This window comes from Elephas maximus, chromosome 23 (genome assembly GCF_024166365.1).
Source record: "Elephas maximus indicus isolate mEleMax1 chromosome 23, mEleMax1 primary haplotype, whole genome shotgun sequence".
Lineage (NCBI taxonomy): Eukaryota > Metazoa > Chordata > Mammalia > Proboscidea > Elephantidae > Elephas > Elephas maximus.
This window is the reverse complement of record NC_064841.1, coordinates 49,935,533-49,957,559: the sequence shown is the minus strand read 5'-3', so window position 1 is coordinate 49,957,559 and position 22,027 is coordinate 49,935,533.

Genomic DNA, 22,027 nt, shown 5'->3' with positions numbered 1-22,027 from the left:
CACTTACTGATGAAGATCAAAGACTATGGCCTTCAGTGTGGATTACACCTCAAGATAAAGAAAGTAAAAATCCTTACAATTCGACCAATAAGCAAAGTCATGATAAATGGAGAAAAGACTGAAATTGTCAAGGATTTCATTTTCTTGGATCCAGAATCAACATCCATGGAAGCAGCAGTCAAGAAATCAAATGACGTATTGCATTGGGCAAATCTGCTGCAAAAGACCTCTTTAAGTGTTAAACCCAGTATGTCATACTGTGGATACTGTGGTGGCTTACTTGTTGCTGTGACACTGGAGAATATGTCTCTAGTATTTCAAATACAAGCAGGATCACCCATGATAGACAGGTTTCAGAGGATCTTCCAAACTAAGACTAGGAAGAAGGACGTGGTGGTCTACTTCTGAAGAAATTGGCCAGTGAAAACCTTATAAACAGCAATGAAACTTTGTCCAATATAGTGCTGGAAGATGAACCCCTCAGGTTGGAAGGCACTCAAAATACAACGGGGGAAGAGTTGCCTCCTCAAAGTAGAGCCGATCTTAATGACATGGATGGGGGAAAGCTTTCGGGACCTTCATTTGCTAATGTGGTATGACTCAAAATGAGAAGAAACATCCATTAATAATCAGAACAACAAAGTACAAAGTGTGAATCTAGGAAAATTTGAAGTCATCAAAAATGAATTGAAATACATAAACGTCAACCTAGGCATTCCATTTTTGAACTGGACAATCATATGGTCGACTATGCCAGGAATGACAAATTGAAGATGAATGGCGTTCCACTCATTGTCAAAAAAACACATTTCAAGATCTATCCTGAAGCAAACCCTGTCAGTGATAGGACAATATCCATGAGTTTACAAGGAAGACCAGTTAATACAACTATTACCCAAGTTTATACACCAACCATGAATGTCAAAGATGAAGAAACTGAAGATTTTTACCAAGTTCTAAAGTCTGAAATTGATCAAACATGCAATCAAGATACATTGATAAGAGATGGGGCCAAAATGGCAGAGTAGTCAGACACTTCCAGTGGTCCTTCTTACACTAAACATCAAAAAAAAAAAAAAAAAAACCAAGTAAATTGATTATATATGACCACATAGGAGCCCTGAACATCAAAGGCAAAATTGAGGAATTGGACTAAGTGGCAAGGGGGAGGGAGAGATGGTTTAGAATCAGAGTTTCAGACGTGACCTGGTGGGAACCGGCACCCAGCAGGTCAGATTGGCTGATGAGCATGGTGAGGCAAACAGTGGCAATTGGAACATGTTTTCCACATTGGGAGAAATAAAATGGCAGAGGGTCTGCTCAACCCTCCAGAACCAGCAAGAAGCAGCCCTTAGTTGGCAAAAGATAAGTACATGTGTCTAACGACCATGCAAATCAAAAAACACCCCTTTTGGGAAGAACCTCTCTCCCAATTATCTGCTCCCTCCCTATTCTGCATGGAGACCCAGGCCAGCTTCAGGGATTGTTGATTCTTACAGGCTGGAACTAGGGTCTGTCACACACTCTGAACCATGCTCCTGGCCTTGGAGAAGGAATAAATTAACAGGAAAAAAAAAAATCTGCCAGCTCCCCTGAGTCGGGAACACAGGGCAAGTACACCTCCTTTGCCTAGGCACAGGCATAAGGGGTTCATGGACTTTGAATGCCTTTCACCCCTGCATAGACCTGTGTGGGCCCATTTCAACAGCATAGGCCCTCGTTCCCACGGTACAACAGGGTATTTACCTGAAGCCTAACTTCACTGTATCAGCTATATGGTGGAGTGGCAGATTCATGACATTCGACACCACTTTGCCTATTAAGCAGGGTCCTCACCTACCCACATCATGGGCCTGAGGACTGGTGGCTCCACCCATGCCACTTAGCCACCTGTGAAAGGGCTCCAAGAACAAGTGGTGCCTCCCATTGTTACAGCCAACAGTATTGGGTGCCCATAGTTTGGCTGCAAAACCCACCCACCTGCGCATGGTACACAAGGACATGCATTCCTCCCAGACACTCAGGGGCAACCATCAGCCCCTGCCTTGCTCAGCTTATGACCCCCTACTGCAGCCAGATACCTGTGCCTACTCCAGTTACCCCTGCCCGTCTAGGACTGTAGATAAAACCCTGCACCACACACATGGTGACAGACTATCTGGACACCTGAGCTGAATCTGTACAAGAAAAGTAAATGAACTCCTAGGCTCACATACATAGTAATAAATCTAATCACTTGATGACAGGATGTTAGAGCTTCAAAGGGGCCAAAAGTCAAACTAGCTCACCCAAGCAGCCTATTTGGGCGTATTAAAACAAGAAGCTAGGACACAGTAAGCAAATTAAAATAAATAATTATGATAACTTATTGATGGCTCAGAGACAACAGTCAATAATGAATCACATAAAGAGACAGACCATGATGGCTTCAGCAACTCCTGAAAACAAAGAATCGAGAAATCTTCCACAGGAAGATAATTTCCTGGGATTACTAGAGGTAGAATACAAAAGATTGACATACAGGACTCTTCAAGAGATCAAGAAGGAGATCAGGCAAAATGCAGAACAAGCCAAGAAACACACAGACAAAGCAATAAAGGAAATCAAGATTTTAGAAAAGCATAATGACAAATCTAACACACTGCAAGAATTCATAAAGAGACATCAAACAGAAATCCAGAAGATTAACAATAAAATTTCAGAATTAGACAACTCAAAAGAAAGTCATAGGAGCAGAATGGAGGCAATGGAAGTCAGAATTAGTGAGATTGAAGATAACGCAATTGACACCAACTTATTTGAGGAAAAATCAGATAAAAGAATTTTAAAACATGAAGAAACCCTAAGAATTATGTGGGACTCTACCAAGAGGAGTAACTTACGAGTGACTGGAGTACCAGGACAGGAGGGAAAAACAGAAAACAAAGAGGAAATTGTTGAAGATTTGTTGGCAGAAAACTCCCCTGATATCATGAAAGATCAGAAGATATCTAACCAAGACGCTCATTGAACCCCACACAAGATAGGTTCCAATAGAAAGTCACCATGACATATTATAATCAAACTTGCCAAAACCAAAGCTAATTTTAAGAGCAGCTAGGGATAAACAAAAAGTCATCTACAAAGGAGAGTCAATAAGTCTAAGCTCTGACTACTCAGTAGAAACCATATATCCAAGAGGGCAAGAGAATGACATACATAAAGCCTTGAAAGAAAAAAAAAAAAATGCCAGCCAAGAATTACATATCCAGCAAAACTGTCCCTCAAATATCATGGTGAAATTAGGGCATTTCCAAATATACAGAAGTTTAGGGAATTTGCAAAAACCAAATCAAAATTACAAAAAATACTAAAGGGAGTACTGCGGTTAGAAAATCAATAACATCAGATGACAGCCGAAGACTAGAACATGTGACAGAACAACCAGATAGAAACCCGGATAGGGAAGTCACAAAAATAAATCAGTGCTAAAAAATAGGGAAACAGATGTCAACATGTAAAAGAAGACAACACTAAAACAGAAAAGAGGGACTTAAAAAATGCAGATCTTTCATATGGAGAGGATGTCAAGGAGATATAAAGAAATAAAAGATTGATTTAAACTTAGAAAAATAGGGATAAATATCAAGGTAACTACAAAGGAAACTAAAAACCTTACACATCAAAATAAAAAACAAGAAAAACATAAAGACTCAGCAAATACAAATTCAACAAGAATGAAAAAGATGAAAACAAAATACATAAAGCAAAATTACTCAGCACAGAAATTTAAGAGGAACAAAGGAACTGTCGACAATACATACACAAAAAAAGTCAAAATGACAGCAATAAACTCATAAACTCATACCTAACAATAATTATGCTGAATGTAAATGGACTAAACACACCAATAAAGAGAAAGAGAGTGGCAGAATGGCTTAAAAAACACAATCCATCTATATGCTGCCTACAAGAGACAACCTTTAGACTCAAAGACACAAACAAACTAAAACTCAAAGGATGGGAAAAATATATAAAAAAACAACAATCAAAAAAGAGCAGGAGTGGCAATATTAATCTCTGACAAAATAGACTTACAGTAAAATCCACCACAAAGGATATAAAGGACACTATATAACAACTAAAGGGTCAATACACCAGGAAGACATAACCGTAACAAATATTTATGGACCCAATGACAGGGCTCGAAAATATATAAAACAAACACAGCTTTGAAAAGAGAGATAGATAGCTCCACAATAATAGTAGATGACATCAACACACTACTTTTGGTGAAAGACAGAACATCCAGAAAGAAGCTCAAAAAAGACCCAGAAGATCTAATGCCACCATCAACCAACTTGATCCTATAAACATATACAGGACACTCCAACCAACAGCAGCCAAGTATATTTTCTTTTCCAACACACATGAAACATTCTCCAGAATAGGCCACATATTAGGCCATAAAGCAAGCTTTAACAGAATCCAAAGCAACAAAATATTACAAAGCATCTTTTCTGACCATAAAGCCATAAAAGTAGAAATCAATAACAGAAAAACCAGGGAAAAAAAGCCAGCCGTATGGAACCTGAACAATACCTTGTTCAAAAACTACTGGGTTTTACAAGAAATTAAGGATGGAATAAAGAAATTCATAGATCCATGGTTCTTTTTTATACTTTACATCTCTCTGACGAAATTTCTTCTCTGTTCATGCATGTGGTTCATCTCTTCTACTAGATCTTTTAACAAATTAATTATTTGTTGTTGTTGTTAGTTGCCATCAAGTCAGTTCTAATTCATGGCGATCCCATATGTGCAGAACAGAACTGCTCCAAAGGGTTTTCAAGGCTGTGATCTTTCAGAAGCAGTTTGCTAGGCCTGTCTTTCGAGGTGCTTCAGGTTGGTTTCAAACTGCCAACCTATTGGTTAGTAGTTGAGCACTTAACCATTTGTGCCACCCAGGGACTAGGTCAAATTAATCATAGTTATTTTAAAGTTCTTGCCTGATAGTTACAATATTTGTACTTTGTTGATTACTTTATTACTTAACAATGTTGTTGTTAGGTGCCGTTGAGTCCGTTTTGACTCATGGCAACCCTGTGTACAACAGAATGAAACACTGTCTGGTCCCGCACCATCCTCTCAATTGATGCTATGTTTGAGCCCGTTGTTGCAGCCAATGTGTCATTCTATCTCATTGAGGGTCTTCCTCTTTTTCGGTGATCCTCTACTTTACCAAGCGTGATGCCCTTCTCCAGGGACTCTTCCGTCCTAATAACATGTCCATAGTACGTGAGACGAAGTCTCACCATCTTTGCACCTAAGGCAGAAGTGACTTCCTCCAATGCCATTCTGATTTCTTATCCTTTGTATCTGACCTCATTTGTCCTCTTTGGAAGCATTTAGGATCTTCTCTACAACATTTACATTCTGAAGTTTCACCGTTACTTTTTGTGGTGTCAGTCTGTTTTCATTTGTTATGGAAACTTTATTACCTCCATTTTCCCCAAAGTTTGCTCTTCCAAGACAAATTTGTTTGTTCTTCTGGCAGTCCATGGCATATTCAATATTCTTTACCAACACCATAACTCAAAGGCATTAATTTTTTTCAGTCTTCCTTATATGGTGTTCAGCTTTTGCATGCATGAGGCAATTGGAAATCCCATGGCTTGGGTCAGGCGCAACTTTGTCCTCAACACTTTGCTTTTTAACACTTCAAAAAGGTCTTTTGCAGCAGATTTTCCCAATGCAAGACGTCCTTTAATTTCTTGGCTGCTGCTTACATGGGCATTGATTGTGGATCCAAGTAAAATGAAATTCTTAACTTCAATCTTTTCTCTGTTTATCATAATGCTGCTTATTGGTCCAGTTGTGAGGATTTTTGTTTTCTTTATGCTGAGGTGCAATCCATACTGAAGGCTTTGATCTTCATCAGTAAGTGCTTTGTCTTCTTCACTTTCAGCAAGCAAGAGTGTGTCATCTGCATATCACAGTTTTTTAATGAGTTTTCCTCCAATTCTGATGCTGTGTTCATCTTCATATAGTCCAGCTTCTTGGGATTATTTGCTCAGCATACCGATTGAATAAGCATGGTGAAGAGATATAACCCTGATGCACGCCTTTCCTGATTTTAAACCACGCAGTATTCCCTTGTTCTGTTCAAATGACTGCCTCTTGGTCTATGTATGGGTTCCACATGAACACAATTAAGTGTTCTGGAATTCCCATTCTTTGCAATGTTATCCATACAGTCAAATACCTTTGCATAGTTAAAAAAACACAGGTAAACATATTTCTGGTATTCCCTGCTTTCAGCCAAGGTCCATCTGACACCAGCAATGCTATCCCTGGTTCTACGTCCTCTTCTGAATCCAGTTTGAATTTATGGCAGTTGCTTGTTGATGTACACTGCTGCAACAGCTTTTGAATGATCTTCAGCAAAATTTTTCATATGTGTGATATTAATGATATTGTTCGATAATTTCCACATTCTGTTGGATCACCTTTCTTTGGAATGGGTAAAATATGGATCTTTTCCAGTTGGTTGACCAGGTGGCTGTCTTCTGAATTTTTTGACATAGATGGGTGAGCACCTCCAGCACTGCATTCGTTTGTTGAAACATCTCAATTGTTATTCTGTCAATTCCTGGAGCCTTGTTTTTCATTAATGCCCTCTCTTAACAATAGTTTGTTTTTTTTTCTTGTTCTTGTGTAGCTCTTGTAATTTTTGATTGAATGTCAGCCATTGTGTATAGAATAGTAGAAACCTATGTAAATAAAATGTATGCCTAGAAATGAGTATTCCCCTTCTCTCAGGCTTTAGTATGGAGGGTTGAGCAAATCCAGTCAAAAGTTGAGCTGGGTTTGGGTTTTGTTGTTGCTAGGAGCCCTGGTGGCGTGGCAGTTAAGAGCTCAGCGGCAAACCAAAAGGTCAGCAGTTTGAACCTACCAGCTGCTCCTTGGAAACCCTGTGGGGCAGTTATACTCTGTCTTATAGGGTCAGTATGAGTCTGAATCAACTTGATGGCAACGAGTTTGTTGTTATTACTGTCAGTGCACCCCAGGCCTCAAATTTCTCTAACAACAGGCTTTTCTTAATTTGTCCTCAGAGAGGGTGCAGAGAAACCAGAGAGTGTTTTCCTGCTCCCCTTTCAACTTTCAGTCATACCTGTATGACACCATTGAATGGGACTCTTTCCATACTTTTGACCCTCCCCCAGCAATAGATTGCTGCTGTTTGGTACTCAGTGCTAGACTTGCAGTGGGGTAGGGAATTTCTCTGTTGAGTTTCAGTCTCAGTCTTTGGCAGGCCATATGAATCTCAGGAATGGAGTTTTTCAGCATTTCTGCCCCTCTTCCTATTGGCAATCAAACTGCCTGTATTTGGGTTTGGTCTTGGGGGGAGTCTCCTATTCCTTTCTCAGCAGTTGTAGTGGTATCAATGTAGGATCCTGTGCTCCAAATATCATTCTACTCCTCTCCCAAAGGTATAGGGTTTTACTTCTACCTTACCACCCCTCTCCTGGTCTTTCTCCTGATCATTAATCTCGTAGAGTCCCATGGAGTCAAGCCTGCAAGTGAGTGAAAACTGCCCTTGTGTCTGGAGCCACTGGCTTTTCAAAACTGACTGATAGGTTCACCCACACTTGGCCTCTGAAAATGTGTTAAAATTTTAGCTGATTCCTTCCTACCCAATTGATAGCCGTGTCTTTCTTCTCTGTCAAAGGTGAGACTGTATGTCTTATCTCTTATTGGAAGGACTGGTTCCTCTTTGGGAGTCAGTTTACTTGGTTGCCTTGTGACCTAAGTTCCCTGATGGGCTCAAGAAAAGTTTATTTTCTCATTGTTAGGGTGGGAGTGGCATTCTGTGCAGCTTTCTTCACCTAAGGCAGAAGTGACTTCCTCCAATGCCATTCCGATTTCTTATCCTTTGTATCTGACCTCATTTGTCCTCTTTGGAAGCATTTAGGATCTTCTCTACAACATTCACATTCTGAAGTTTCACCGTTACTTTTTGTGGTGTCAGTCTGTTTCATTTGTTATGGAAACCTTATTACCTCCATTTTCCCCAAAGTTTGCTCTTTCTAGAGCTCTTTTAGTCTAATGTTGGACCTTCCATATGAATTACTCAGTTAAATATATATGTATGTGTATGTGTATGTGTATGTGTATGTGTATGTGTATGTGTATGTGTATGTGTATGTGTATGTGTATGTGTATGTGTATGTGTATGTGTATGTGTATATCTTATCTCTTTTCCCTTTCTTGCTCTGCCTTTTGGTGATGTATTCAAATTTATTTTCTAACCTTTCTATTTGTTCATTTTTAAATTTCTCCTATTATACTTTTAATTTCCTAGAACTTTATCCTGTTTTCTAAATGTTCTATTTTCATAACATTCCTTTCTTATTTCATAAAAACAATATTATCTAATTTCTCTGAGGATATTACTTATAGTAGGGGGTTTGAGAAGATTTTTTTCTGCTCCCCGTTTCTTTCCTCTGATTTCATTTTTTCAGGTTGTTTGTTTTGTTCTCTACCTTTTGCCTTAAAAGCATTCCTCACAGATCTGATTGACTCTTCATATTCAAGAGTGACATAGTAAAAATCTGATTGGAGGAGGAGGCGGGACCAAGACAGCAGAGTAGTCAGATGCTTGTGGTGCTCCCTCTTACAACAAAGACCCCCCCCCCGCAAAAAAAAACAAGTGAATTGATTATATATGACAATCCAGGAGCCCTGATCTTCAAAGGCAAAGTTGAGGAATTGGACTGAGCAGGGGGGGAGAGCCAGTTCAGAAGCAGCGAGGAGTTGCTGGACCTGACCTGGCGGGAACTGGCACCCCGTAGGCTGGATCCGCTGGTGCAGCGCTAGTGTGGTGAGACAAGCAGAGGTGTTCAAGATGCATTTTCCACATCTGGAGAGACCCAGAGGTGGAGAGTTCACTCATGCCTCCAGGGTCAGCAAAGAGCAGTGCTCTCGGCATAAGATAAGTACTTGCGTCTAATCTACCATGTGGACCAAAAACACCCCTTTGGAAAAAAATTCTCTCCCATTTAACTGGCCCCTCCCCACTCTGCACCAGGTCACAAGCCGGCTTCAGTGATAGTCACTTTCCCTGGGCTGGAAGTAAGACCTGTTATGTGCCCTGAGCCATCCCCCCCTGGCCTTGGAGAAGGAACAAATTAACAAATGGGAGAAAAAGAATCTGCTGGCTTCCCCAAGCTGGAAACTCAAGGCAGAAACAGCTCCTTTGCCTAGGCACAGGCATAAGTGGTACATGGGCTTTGAATGCCTTTCACCCCTGCATAGACCTGTGTGGGCCCATTTCCGTAGTGTAGGCCCTCATTGGCACAGTACAACAGGGTGTATACCTGAAGTCTAACTTCAACTGTTTCAGCTATACGGTGGAGAGGCAGGTTTGTGATGTTTGACACCACTCTGCCTATAAAGCAGGGTCTTCACCTACTCACCTCAGGGGCCTGAGGACTGGTGGCTTCACCCACAACACATAGCCACCCTCCACAGGGGTCCAAATGCCTCCCAGCCCTTACAGCCAACAGCATTGGGTGCATATAGTCCAGCTGCAAAACCCGCCCACCTAGGTGCTCTTGGGAACAGGGAAATGCTTTCCTCACAGACACTCAGGGGCAGTTGTCAGTCTCCTGCCTTACTCAGCACATGACCCCCTACTGCAGCCAGATACCTGTGCCAATACCAATCACCCCGGCTTGTCTAAGACCGTGGGTGAGAACCTCCACCACACACTTGGTGACCAACTACCTAGACACCTGAGCTGAATTCATACAAGAAAAGTAAATGGACTCCTGGGCTCACATACCTAGTAACAACTATAACCACCTGGTGACAGGATGTTAGAGCTTCACAAGGCACCAATAATCAAAGTAGCTCACTTGAGCAGCCTATCTGGGCGTGTCGAAACAAAACAATAAGCTAGGACACATTAAGCAAACATACAACAAATAAATACAGTAACTTATTGATGGCTTGGAGACAACAGTGAATATCAAATCACATAAAGAGGCAGACCACGATGGCTTCAGAAAGCTCCCAAAACAAAGAATCGAGAAATCTTCTGGATGGAGGGAACATCCTGGAACTACCATAGGTAGAATGCAAAAGATTAATATAGAGAACTCTTCAAGAGATCAGGAAGGAGATCCAGCAAAATGCAGAACAAGCCAAGAAGCACATAGACATAGCATTAGAGGAACTTAAGAAGATGAGAGAAGAGCAAAATGACAAATGGAATAGGCTGCAAGAATTCTTAGAGAGACAGCAAACAGAAATTCAGAAGATCAACAAAATTTCAGAATTAGACAACTCAATAGAAAATCATAGGAGCAGAAATGAGGAAATGGAAGTCAGAATTAGTGAGACAAAGATAAACTACTTCACAACAACATATCTGAGGAAAAATCAAATAAAAGAATTTTAAAAAATGAAGAAATCCTAAGAATTACGTGGTACTCTATCAAGACAAATAACCTACAAGTGATTGGAGTACCAGAACAGGGGGAGGGGATAACAGAGAATACAGAGAATTGTTGAAGATTTGTTGGCAGAAAACTTCCCTGATATCGTGAAAGATGAGAAGATATCTATCCAAGATGCTCATGGGACCCCACACAACATAGATCCAAAAAGAAAAACACCAATACATAATCAAACTTGCCAAAACCAAAGCTAAAGAGAGAATTTTAAGAGTGGCTAGGGATAAACAAAAAGCCACCTACAAAGGACAGTCAATAAGACTGACCTCTGACGACTCAGGACAAACCATGCAGGCATGAAGGCAATGCGATGACATATAAAGCCTGGAAGGAGAAAAATTGCCAGCCAAGAATTATATATCCAGCAAATTATATATCTCTGAAATATGAAGGTGAAATTAGGGCATTTCTAGATAAATGGAAGTTCAGGGAATTTGCAAAAACCAAACCAAAATTATAAGAAATACTAAAGGGAGTCCTCCAGTTAGAAAATCAATAACATCAGATAGAACCCAAGATTAGAACACGGGACACAGCAACCAGATATCAACCTAGACAGGGAAGTCAAAAAAAATAAATCAAAGCTAAAATGTTCAAAACAGGGAAACAGAGACATCATTATGTAAAAGATGACAACATAAAACCAAAAAAGAGGGATGAAAAAAAATGTAGTCATAGATCTTACATATGGAGAAAAAGTCAAGGCTATATGAAGAAATAAAAGTTTGGTTTAAACAAAGAAAAATGGGGGTAAATATTAGGGCAACCACAAAGGAAACTAAGATTCCTACACATCAAAATAAAAAACAAGAAAAACTTGAAGACTCAGAAAGTACAAAAGCAACAACAATGAAAAAGAGGAAACACAATATATAAAGAAAAACTACTCAGTACAGAAAATTAAGTGGAAAAAAGATACTGCCAACAACACACACACACAAAAAGACATCAAAATGACAGCAATAAACTCATACCTATCAATAATTACGCTGAATGTAAAGGGACTAAAGGCACCCATAAAGAGACAGAGAGTGGCAGAATGGATAGAAAGACATGATCTGTCTATATGCTGCCTACAAGAGACACACCTTAAATTTAAAGATATAAACAAACTATAACTCAAAGGATGGAAAAAAACGTATAAAGCAAAAAGCAATAAAAAAGAGCAGAAGTGGCAATATTGATTTCTGACAATACAGACTTTAAAGTAAAATCCACCAAAAAGGATGAGGAAGGACACTATATAATGATTAAAGGGTCGATATACCCAGAGGACATAACCATAATAAATATTTATGCACCCAACAACAGGGATTCAAAATACATAAAACAAACTCTAACAGCGTTCAAAAGAGAGATAGATGGCGCCACAATAATAGCGGGAGACTTCAACACACCACTTTCTGTGAAGGACAGAACATCCAGAAAGAAGCTCAATAAGTACACAGAAGATCTAAATGCCACAATCAGCCAACTTGACCTCATAGACATATACAGAACACTCCACCCAACAGCAGCTAAGTATATTTTCTTTTCCAACGCACGTGGAGTATTCTCCAGGACAATTAGTTCATAAAGCAAGCCTAAAGAGAATCCAAAACATTGAAATATTACAAAACATCTTTTCTGACTATAAAGCCATACAAGTGGAAATCAATAACAGAAAAACCAAGGGAAAAAAAAGTCAAATATATGGAAACTGAAAAATACCTTGCTCAAAAACTACTAGGTCTTAGGAGAAATTAAGTATGGAATAAAGAAATTCATAGAATCAAATGAGAACGAAAAGACTTCCTACCGAAACCTGTGGGACACGGCAAAAGCGGTGCTCAGAGTTCAATTTATAGCAATAAATCATACATCCAAAAAGAAAAAAGAATCAAAATCAAAGAATTATCCCTACAACTTGAAAACATAGAAAGAGAACAGCAAAAGAAGCCCTCGGGCACCAGAAGAAAGCAAATAATAAAAATTAGAGCAGAATTAAATGAAATAGAGAACAGAAAAACAATTGAAAGAGTTAACAAGACTAAAAGCTGGTTCTTTGAAAAGATCAGCAAAATCGATAAACCATCGGCCAAACGGACAAAAGAAAAACAGGAGAGGAAGCAAATAACCCAAATAAGAAATGAGATGGGCAATACCACGACACACCCAACTGAAATTAAAAGAATCATAACAGAATACTATGAAAAACTGTACTCATGAGAGATTTGAAAACCTAGAGGAAACGGACAAATTTCTAGAAACACAGTACCTACCTAGATTAACACAAACAGAGGTAGAACAACTAAATAAGCCTATAACGAAAGAAGAGTTTGAAAAGGTAGTTTAAAAACTCCCAACAAAAGAAAAACCCTGGACCTGACAGCTTCACTGGAGAGTTTTACAAAGCTTTCAGAGAAGAGTTAACACCACTACTACTAAAGGTATTTCAGAACACAGAAAAGGATGGAAAACTCCCAAGCTTATTCTATGAAGCCAGCATAACCATGATACCAAAACCAGGTAAAGACACCACAAGAAAAGAAAATTACAGACCAATATCCCTCATGAATGTAGATGCAAAAATCCTCAACAAAATTCTAGCCAATAGAATTCAACAACATATCAAAAAAATAATTCACCATGACCAAGTGGGATTCACACCAGGTATGCAGGGATGGTTCAATATCAGAAAAACAATCAATATAATCCATCCCATAAATAAAGCAAAAGACAAGAACCACAGTATCTTATTGATTGGTGCATTAAAGTCATTTGACAATGTTCAACATGTGCTCATGATAAAAACTCTCAGCAAAATAGGAATAGAAGGGAAATTCCTCAACGTAATAAACGGTATTTATAGAAAGCCGACAGCCAACATCATCCTACTGGAGAGGGCCTGAAAGCATCCCGCTTGAGAATGGGAACCAGACAAGGATGCCCTCTATCACCACTCTTATTCAACATTGTGCTGGAAGTCCTAGCCAGAGCAACGAGGCTAGAAAAAGAAATAAACGGCATCCAAATTGGTAAGGAAGAAGTAAAAGTAGCTCTGTTTTCAGGTGATGTGATCTTATACACAGAAAACCCCCCAAAATCCACAAGAAAACTACTGGAACTGATAGAAGATTTCAGCAAAGTATCAGGATACAAGATAAACATACAAAAATCAGTTGGACTCCTTTACACCGACAAAGAGAACTTCGAAGAGGAAAGCGCCAAATCAATACCATTTACAATAGCCCCCAAAGAGATAAAATACTTAGGAATAAATCTAACCAGAAATGTAAAAGACCTATAGAAGAAAACTAAAAGACATTACTGCAAGAAACCAAAAGAGACCTACGTAGGTGGAAAAACATACTTTGCTCATGGACAGGAAGACTCAACATTGTGAAGATGTCAATTCTACCCAGTGCGATCAGATATAATACAATTCCGATCCATATTCCAGTGGCATTTTTTAATGAGATAGAAAAATCACCAACTTCATACGGAAAGGAAAGAGGCCGGATAAGTAAAGCATAACAGAAGAAGAAGAACAAAGTGGGAGGCCTCACACTACCTGATTTTAGAAACTATTATGCTGCCACGGTAGTCAAAACAACCTGGTACTGGTACAACAACAGATAGGGAGACCAAAGGAACAGAATTGAGAATCCAGACATAAATCCATCCACCTATGAGCAGCTGATATTTGACAAAAAGGCCCAAAGTCCGTTAATTGGGGAAAAGACAGTCTCTTTAAGAAATGGTGCTGTCGCAACTGGATATCCATCTGCAAAAAAATGAAACAAGACCCATACCTCACACCATGCACAAAAACTAACTCAAAATGGATCAAAGACCTAAATATAACATCTAAAATGATAAAGATCATGGAAGAAAAAATAGAGACAAAGCTAGGAGCCTTAATACATGGCATAAACAGTATACAAAACATTACTGACAATGCACAGACACCAGAAGAGAAACTAAATAACTGGGAGCTCCTAAAAATCAAACACTTATGCTCATCCAAAAACTTCATCAAAAAGAGTAAAAAGACATCCTACAGACTGGAAAAAAAATTTTGGCTATGACGAATCCGATCAGTGTCTAATCTCCAAAATCTACAAGATACTGCAAAACCTCAACAACAAAAAGATAAATAACTCAGTTAAAAATTGGGCAAAGGGTAGGACAGGCACTTCACCAAAGACGAGATTCAGGTGGCTAGCAAATACATGAGGATATGCTCACGATCATTAGCCGTTAGAGAAATGAAAATCAAAACTACAATGAGATACCATCTCACCCCAACGAAGCTGGCATCAGACCAAAAAACACAAAATAATAAATGTTGGAGAGGTTGTGGAGAGACTGGAACACATACATTGCTGGTGGGAATGTATAATGGTACAACTACTTTGGAAATCAATTTGACGCTTCCTTAAAAAGCTAGATGTAGAACTACCATATGATCCGGCAATCCCACTCCTTGGAATACAACCTAGAGAAATAAGGGCCATCACACAAATAGATACATGCACACCTATGTTCACTGCAGTACTGTTTACAATAGCAAAAAGATGGAAACAACAAAGGTGCCCATCAATGGATGACTGGATGATAAAACTATGGTATATTCACACAATGGAAAATCCAAAACCAAACCTAGTGCCGTTGAGTCAATTCTGACTCATAGTGACCCCATAGGACAGAGTAGAACTGTCCCATAGAGTTTCTGAGAAGCGCCTGGTGGATTCAAACTGCTGGCCCTTTGGTTAGCAGCTGTACCACTTAACCACTACGCCACCAGGGTTTCCATTGGATTACTACTCAACAATAATGAACACAGATGAATCCGTGAAACATCTCATAACATGGAGGAATCTGGAAGGCATTATGCTGAGTGAAATTAGTTGCAAAAGGACAAATATTGTATGAGACCACTGTTATAAGAACTCAAGAAAAGATTTAAACACAGAAGAAAACATTCTTTGATGGTTAAGAGGATGGGGAGGGAGGGAGAGCAGTATTCATTAATTAGATGGTAGAGAAGAATTGTTTTAGGTGACGGGAAGGACAACACACAATACAGGTGAAGTGAGAACAACTGGATTAAACCAAAAGCCGAGAGGCTTCCTGAATACAACCAAACACTTTGAGGGACAGAATAGCAGGGGCAGAAGTGTGGGGATCATGGTTTTTAGGGGACATCTAGGTCAATTGGCATAACAAAGTGTATTAAGAAAATGTTCTGCATCCCACTTTGGTGAGTAGCGTCCGTGGTCTTAAACGCTAGCAAGTGGCCATCTAAGATGCATCAACTGGTCTCAACCCATCTGGAGCAAACGGGAATGAAGAACACCAAAGACACAAGGAAAATATGAGCTAAAGAGACAGAAAGGGCCATATAAGCCAGAGACTCCATCGGCCTGAGACCAGAAGAACTAGATGGTGCCCAGCTAACACCAATGACCGCCCTGACAGAGTACACAACAGAGAATCCCTGATGAAGTAGGAGAAGTGCAATGCAGACTTCAAATTCTTGTAAAAATACCAGACTGAATGGTCTGACTGAGACTGGAGGGACCGTAGAGGTCATGGTCCCCTGACTCTGTATTAGCCGAAAACCAAAACAATTCCTGAAGCCAACTCTTCAGAAAGAGGTTAGACTGGACTGTAAGACAAAAATGATACTCGTGAGGAGTGTGCTAAGGCTCAATTAGACACATGAGACTATGTGGCCAGCACCTGTCTAGAGGTGAGATGAGAAAGCAGAGGGGGACAGGAGCTGGTTGAATGGACATGGGAAATACAGGGTGGAGAGGAGTGTGTTGTCACATTGTAGGGAGATCGACTAGGATCACATAACAATTTGTGTAAAAAATTTTGTATAAGAAACTGACTTGACTTGTAAACTTTCACTTAAAGCACAATAAAAAAATAAAAATAAAATAAAAATCTGATTGGAATCTCTATGCACGTGAGTGTGACTTTGATAGGTGGGCCTCACTGTAGGGTAATTGGGTGAAATCAGTATAGGGTAATTGGGTGAAATCAGTGTAGGGTAATTGGGTGAAATTTTTGCTGTTTCATTGGAGCACTGGGGGTTCTTACTATTCCGCACGTAGACATTCACTTACACCCCTGTGTTCAGGACTGTTGTACCCTGCCCACAGCTGGATACCTGGTGTCCCCCAGACCAGAGCCTCTTGAGTCAACGTCACCAGGTATACTACCACCTGTCTGCCAGTTTGTTATACTGTGGTGGCTTCTGTACTGCTGTGATACGAAGTTATGCCACCACTATTTCAAATACCAGCAGAGTCACCCATGATGGACAGGTTTCAGTGGAGCTTCTGGACTAAGAGGGACTAAGAAGAAAGACCTGGTGATCTTCTGAAAATTAGCCAATAAACACTTTATGGATCACAACCGAACATTGTTCAACTGGCTTGCTTTGGACATGTCATCAAAAGGGATCAATTGCTGTGGGTGGACATCATGTTTGGTGAAGTACGGGGCCAGCAACAGTAGGGGATACCCTCACTGAGATGATTTGGCACCATAGCCATGATGATGGACATGCTGGAAATCATGAGGATGATGCAGGACTTGGCAACATTTCCTTCTGATGTGCATAAGGTCCCCACAAGTTGGAGTCGACTCAATGGCAGCTATCTCTTTGTATCTATCATCCTTCAGAAGGGGAGGCCAGTTTCCTTTCTACATGACTGGGGCCTTACTGCTCCTGATATAGACCTCACAAATCCCTTATTTCAGCCCCACTGCACATGCCTGCCTTCAGAGACGCCTGGCGCCTCCAATGTCTTCACCATTCAGCTCGGATAGCTGTCACATCCATCTGCTTCACAGTTCCAAGCTTTTGTTGATTTCTGTCTTGTTTGCTATTGTCTTTTTACCTGTTCTCTACCTTTGTGATTTATACCTTTTTTACACAATGTTATGGTCATTTCAGTGGAGCTTGGGGGAGGTGCAGAGTGTTCAATCTGCCATATTTCCATTATTTCTTTAATTATAGAAGCTTTGTCATTAAGATGAAGGAAAGCTGATGACATTGAATAATAAGTAAGGCAAACGGAAACTTGTTATTGTTGTTAGGTGCCACGGAGTCAGTTCTGACTCATAGCAACCCTATGCACAGCAGAGCGAAACACTGCCCAGTCCTGCACCATCCTCACAATTGTTGCTATACTTGAACCCATTGTTGGAGCCACTGTGTCAGTCCATCTCGTTGAGGGTCTTCCTCTTTCGCATTGACCGTCTACTTTACTAAGCATGATGTCCTTTTCCAGGGACTGATCCCTCCCAACAATTTGTCCAAAGCATGTGAGACCAAGTCTCACCATCCTTGCTTCTAAGGAGCATTCCAGTTGTACTTCTTCCAAGACAGATTTCTTTTTTCTTTTGGCAGTCCATGGTATATTCAATATTCTTCTCCAACACTACAATTCAAAGGCATCAATTGTTCTCAGTCTTCCTTATTCATTGTCTAGGTTTTGCATGCAGAAACTAGACTCATGCAGAAGCTAGACTCAGTAACTTGGTAATATGACATGGTCACAACACTGTGGCAGGGCACGGTTAATTTCTTCTGGTTATGGATGATTGTTTTTTAGTTTTGAAAATAAAGTATAAACAATGAAGAATGATAGAACAAATGTCATAGAAGAGCTATCTGAGACTAGTGGTCAACAAACCAAAAAAACCCATTGCGTTGATTCCGACTCATAGCGATCCTATAAGACAGAGTAGAACTGCCCCATAGAGTTTCCAAGGAGCAGGTGGTGGATTCGAACTGCCAATCTTTTGGTTAGCAGCCGTAGCTCTTGACCTCTACACCATCATGGTTTCCAGTGGCTAACAAGGACTGTCTAAAACCAGCTTTCATCGTATATTGTTTCTTATTTGGATGTAAGTAAATCCTACTTCTTAAAAAAAAAAATGAATAGTCGGAATAGACCACTCCTCCATGCTATAGGGTCACTATGAGTTGGAATTGACTCGATGGCAGTCCGTTTGATTTGCTTTTTTTGGTCCTTATCATTGTTTAATAGTTTATTTTCCAAAATCTTTTAATGATTAATATAAAAAGTATTAATTAGTAAACAATTAAGACACCAGAAGTAAAGCCCTGTGAAGCTCAGCTCAGTTTAAACTCAATTTTCACTACTTATAGAATGAGACATTATGCAGGCAGTCTCAGGAGAAGTCACTTAGTCTAAAGATTGTGTAAACAAATAAGTAAATGTTGCCTCAGCCCTTGTTATATATCAAATAAATGAAGTAAAAAGTGACCCTGCACTGAGTATTCCAGGAGAAGTGGTCACATGAACATCCTTCACGTAGCTAATAGCATCACATTAAAATAAAGTTTGGTCTGTTCAGGAAATGTTTATTGAACTATTGCATGGCCTTCTACCAGTGTTCCAGGTAGAAGCACACACAGATGGCCATGGGGGCCAGGAAGGGGTGATGTCTTGCACTGGCTCCCAAAGCTGATTGTGCACATCTGTACTGGGTTGAATAGTGTTCTCCCAAAATTCACATCTACCTGGAACCTCGGAACAGAACCTTATTTGGAAATCGGGTCTTCACAGATGTGATAAGTTAAGATAAGGTCATGGTAGATTAGGTGGGCCCTCAAGCCAATGACTAGTGTCCTTATAAAGGGGGAAAATACACAGAGAAAGCCATGTGAAAACAATAAAGAGATTGGAGCAATATGTCTACAAGCCAACCAATGCTGAGGATTGCCAGAACCAACAGAAACTAGGAGCGAGGCATGGATCTCCCTCAAAGCATCCAGAAAGAACCAAACCTACCAACACCTTGATTTTGGAGTTCTAACCTCCAGAACTGTGAGAGAATAAATTTCTATTGTTTAAAGCCACTCAATTAAAAAAAAAAAAAAATTTTTTTTTTTTTTTAATTACATATTACCAATTTATGGTACTATGCTAAGGCAGCTGTAGGAAACTAATACAGCATCTCTTCCCAACTCCATGGTAGTCTGAAATAGCTATGGGATGGGGGGGTGGTATTTACACCACAGAAATAAGCAAATACTATAAATCAGGGCCTCTTCCCTTCCTCCAAGAATGATTGTTAAACATTTATCAGACATGACTGCCTATATTCATTGTACTATACTTCATTGGACCCTTTTCCTCCTAAAACAACTTCTCCAGTGCAAACCAGTGTTCACCCCAAGTTCATTTCTTGTCTTAGAGCTCCTCCTCCCCGTCCTTCTTGCTTTTTGTCCTCTGTCCGGAGCAGGAGTTGGAAGTGTTTCACAGGTGGTAAGACAAATCCTCATTTAATCCCTCTTTAATAAGGTGGGAGTAGGAAACAGGGAGAGTCCCTGGGTGGCTCAAACAGTTAAATGCTGGACTACTGACCGAAAGGCTGGTGGTTCAAACCCACCCAGAGGTGCCTTAAAAGTTAGGCCTGGCAATCTGTTTCTGAAAGGTCACAGCCTTGAAAGCCCTATGGAGCAGTTCTGCTCTGCACACATGGGGTCTCTATGAGTCAGAATTGACTCTATAGCGACTAACAAAAACAACGACAAAGGAGATGGGGTATTTTATCAGTTACCATTGACTTTTTCTTACACTCTAAAACCAACCCATCAGCAAGTCCTGTCAGCTCTGCTTCAGGATGCGTCTAGAATCCAAGCATTCCCACCGTCTCACTGCTGTCATCTGGTCCAACCACCATCATCTCTCCGAACTGCTCTCTCTGCTTCTGCCCTTACCATTTTCCTTCACACATCAGCCAGAGTGATCCCATTTTCAGTCAGATTACACCTGACTTTTCTGCTCAAAATACTTCAAAGGCCTTCCATCTCACTGGGTGTAATACCCAGACTCCTCACAAATGGCCTTGCAGGCTCCTCTAGTCTGGTCCCCACTCTCTTCATGTCCTCCTCTCTCAAAACCATGTGCTTTCTGCTGCACCAAGCTGTCCCTTTGAAACAACAGGGTGATTTCTACATTAGGGTGTTATGTCTTTAATGCACATCATCTCTAGCCTGTTTTATTAATGCTTGAGAGACACAAATGAGAGAAGGGTGTTTCCAGTGTGGTTAATAAACAGATTTTCTCACAAGGCCTTAGCCAAGCTATAATTATTTCAAGTACAAAATGTCTGTCCTGCTTGTTAGGTTTGATTTCTCTTTTGTTTTCTTACCCTACTTCTTCTTATGGAGTTTCCGCATGTTTGGACCTCATATGGAAGTATCCCTTAAAGAAGAATCCTGCCATTATGTGAATGGACTGTATGCTGGTGAGAAGAAAATGAAAAGACATGCCTTTAAAATATGAGGAGTTGTACTGGAGAGTATGGGTCCCTGCTTCTCTTTGGAGGACATACTTCATGTTGCTTGCTTGTTTGTTTTTAACAATGGCTGGGGCTCTTGCCCAGAGCCTGCATCAAAATGTGACTCTTATTTTAGATATTTTTTCTAGCCCCTTTGATGGACTTTATGACTGAGAACATCTTTGAATAAGTTTTAGAATGAGTAGTTGAGTATTGTGAAGTTTCAAAATATAAAATAATTCTCAATTTGGCCACTAATAGAACAGCATGCCATCAGTATTGTCATTGGCTTGTACACAGCCAGTCTTACATCAGTAATGGAAACAGTGGGTTGAAATGAACAGCACAGTTCAGTGTCACCACATGAATGCACCTTTCCACCAGAAATAGAAAATAGAATGTATGTGGGTACAATGCAGTTAATTACTTTTGTGTGTGGCCTTTCTAGCCATGGTCTTGTAACTCCCACCCAGGTGATTGTGTCATAGGGTAATTGTGGCCTACCAAGCAGATTGGTCAGTTTTGCCTTAAAAGAGAGCCAGTTCCAGAGTAGAGAGGAGAGCCCACCACCACCAAAGAAGAAGAGATCTGTAGAAGATGGTGTAGTGGGCTTCCCAGCCCATGGAGTGAGAAAGCTGAGTGCCTTAGGGCAGAGACTGAGGGTCAGGGAGAAATGTATGCCTGACCCATGAATTTGGAACTTGCAAGCCTGCACAACCACATAAGCCATTTCCTTTATATCATTTGTGAGTTTTGTGAGACTGTGGAGAGCAGGCTTGCTGAAAGCAAATGTAGAAGTAAACAACATGTGAAGAAAGGAGATAAGGAAGATGATGCAACCTAGAGAAGAAAAACTACCTTATCAACAGAAGACACTGAGACCAACAAAGTCGTAAACAAACATGTGAAGAAAGGAGATAAGGAAGATGATGCAACCTAGAGAAGAAAAACTACCTTATCAACAGAAGACACTGAGACCAAAAAAGTCGTAAACAAGGATTTATCAATTAAATTGGCTCAAAGAGCTCCAACGTGTATAAAAGAAGGGACACTAAGACTCAGCTTTGCTCAGAGTCTTAACCAGAGCCAACTCGGTCATAGGTTGCAGACTGGGAAGCAGTGGGCTGTGGCAGCTCAACCAGGCTTACTCCCAAGTCCTAGAGACATTGCCCATCTCGGTCATACTTTGAGGACTAGGGCCCAGGACGTTG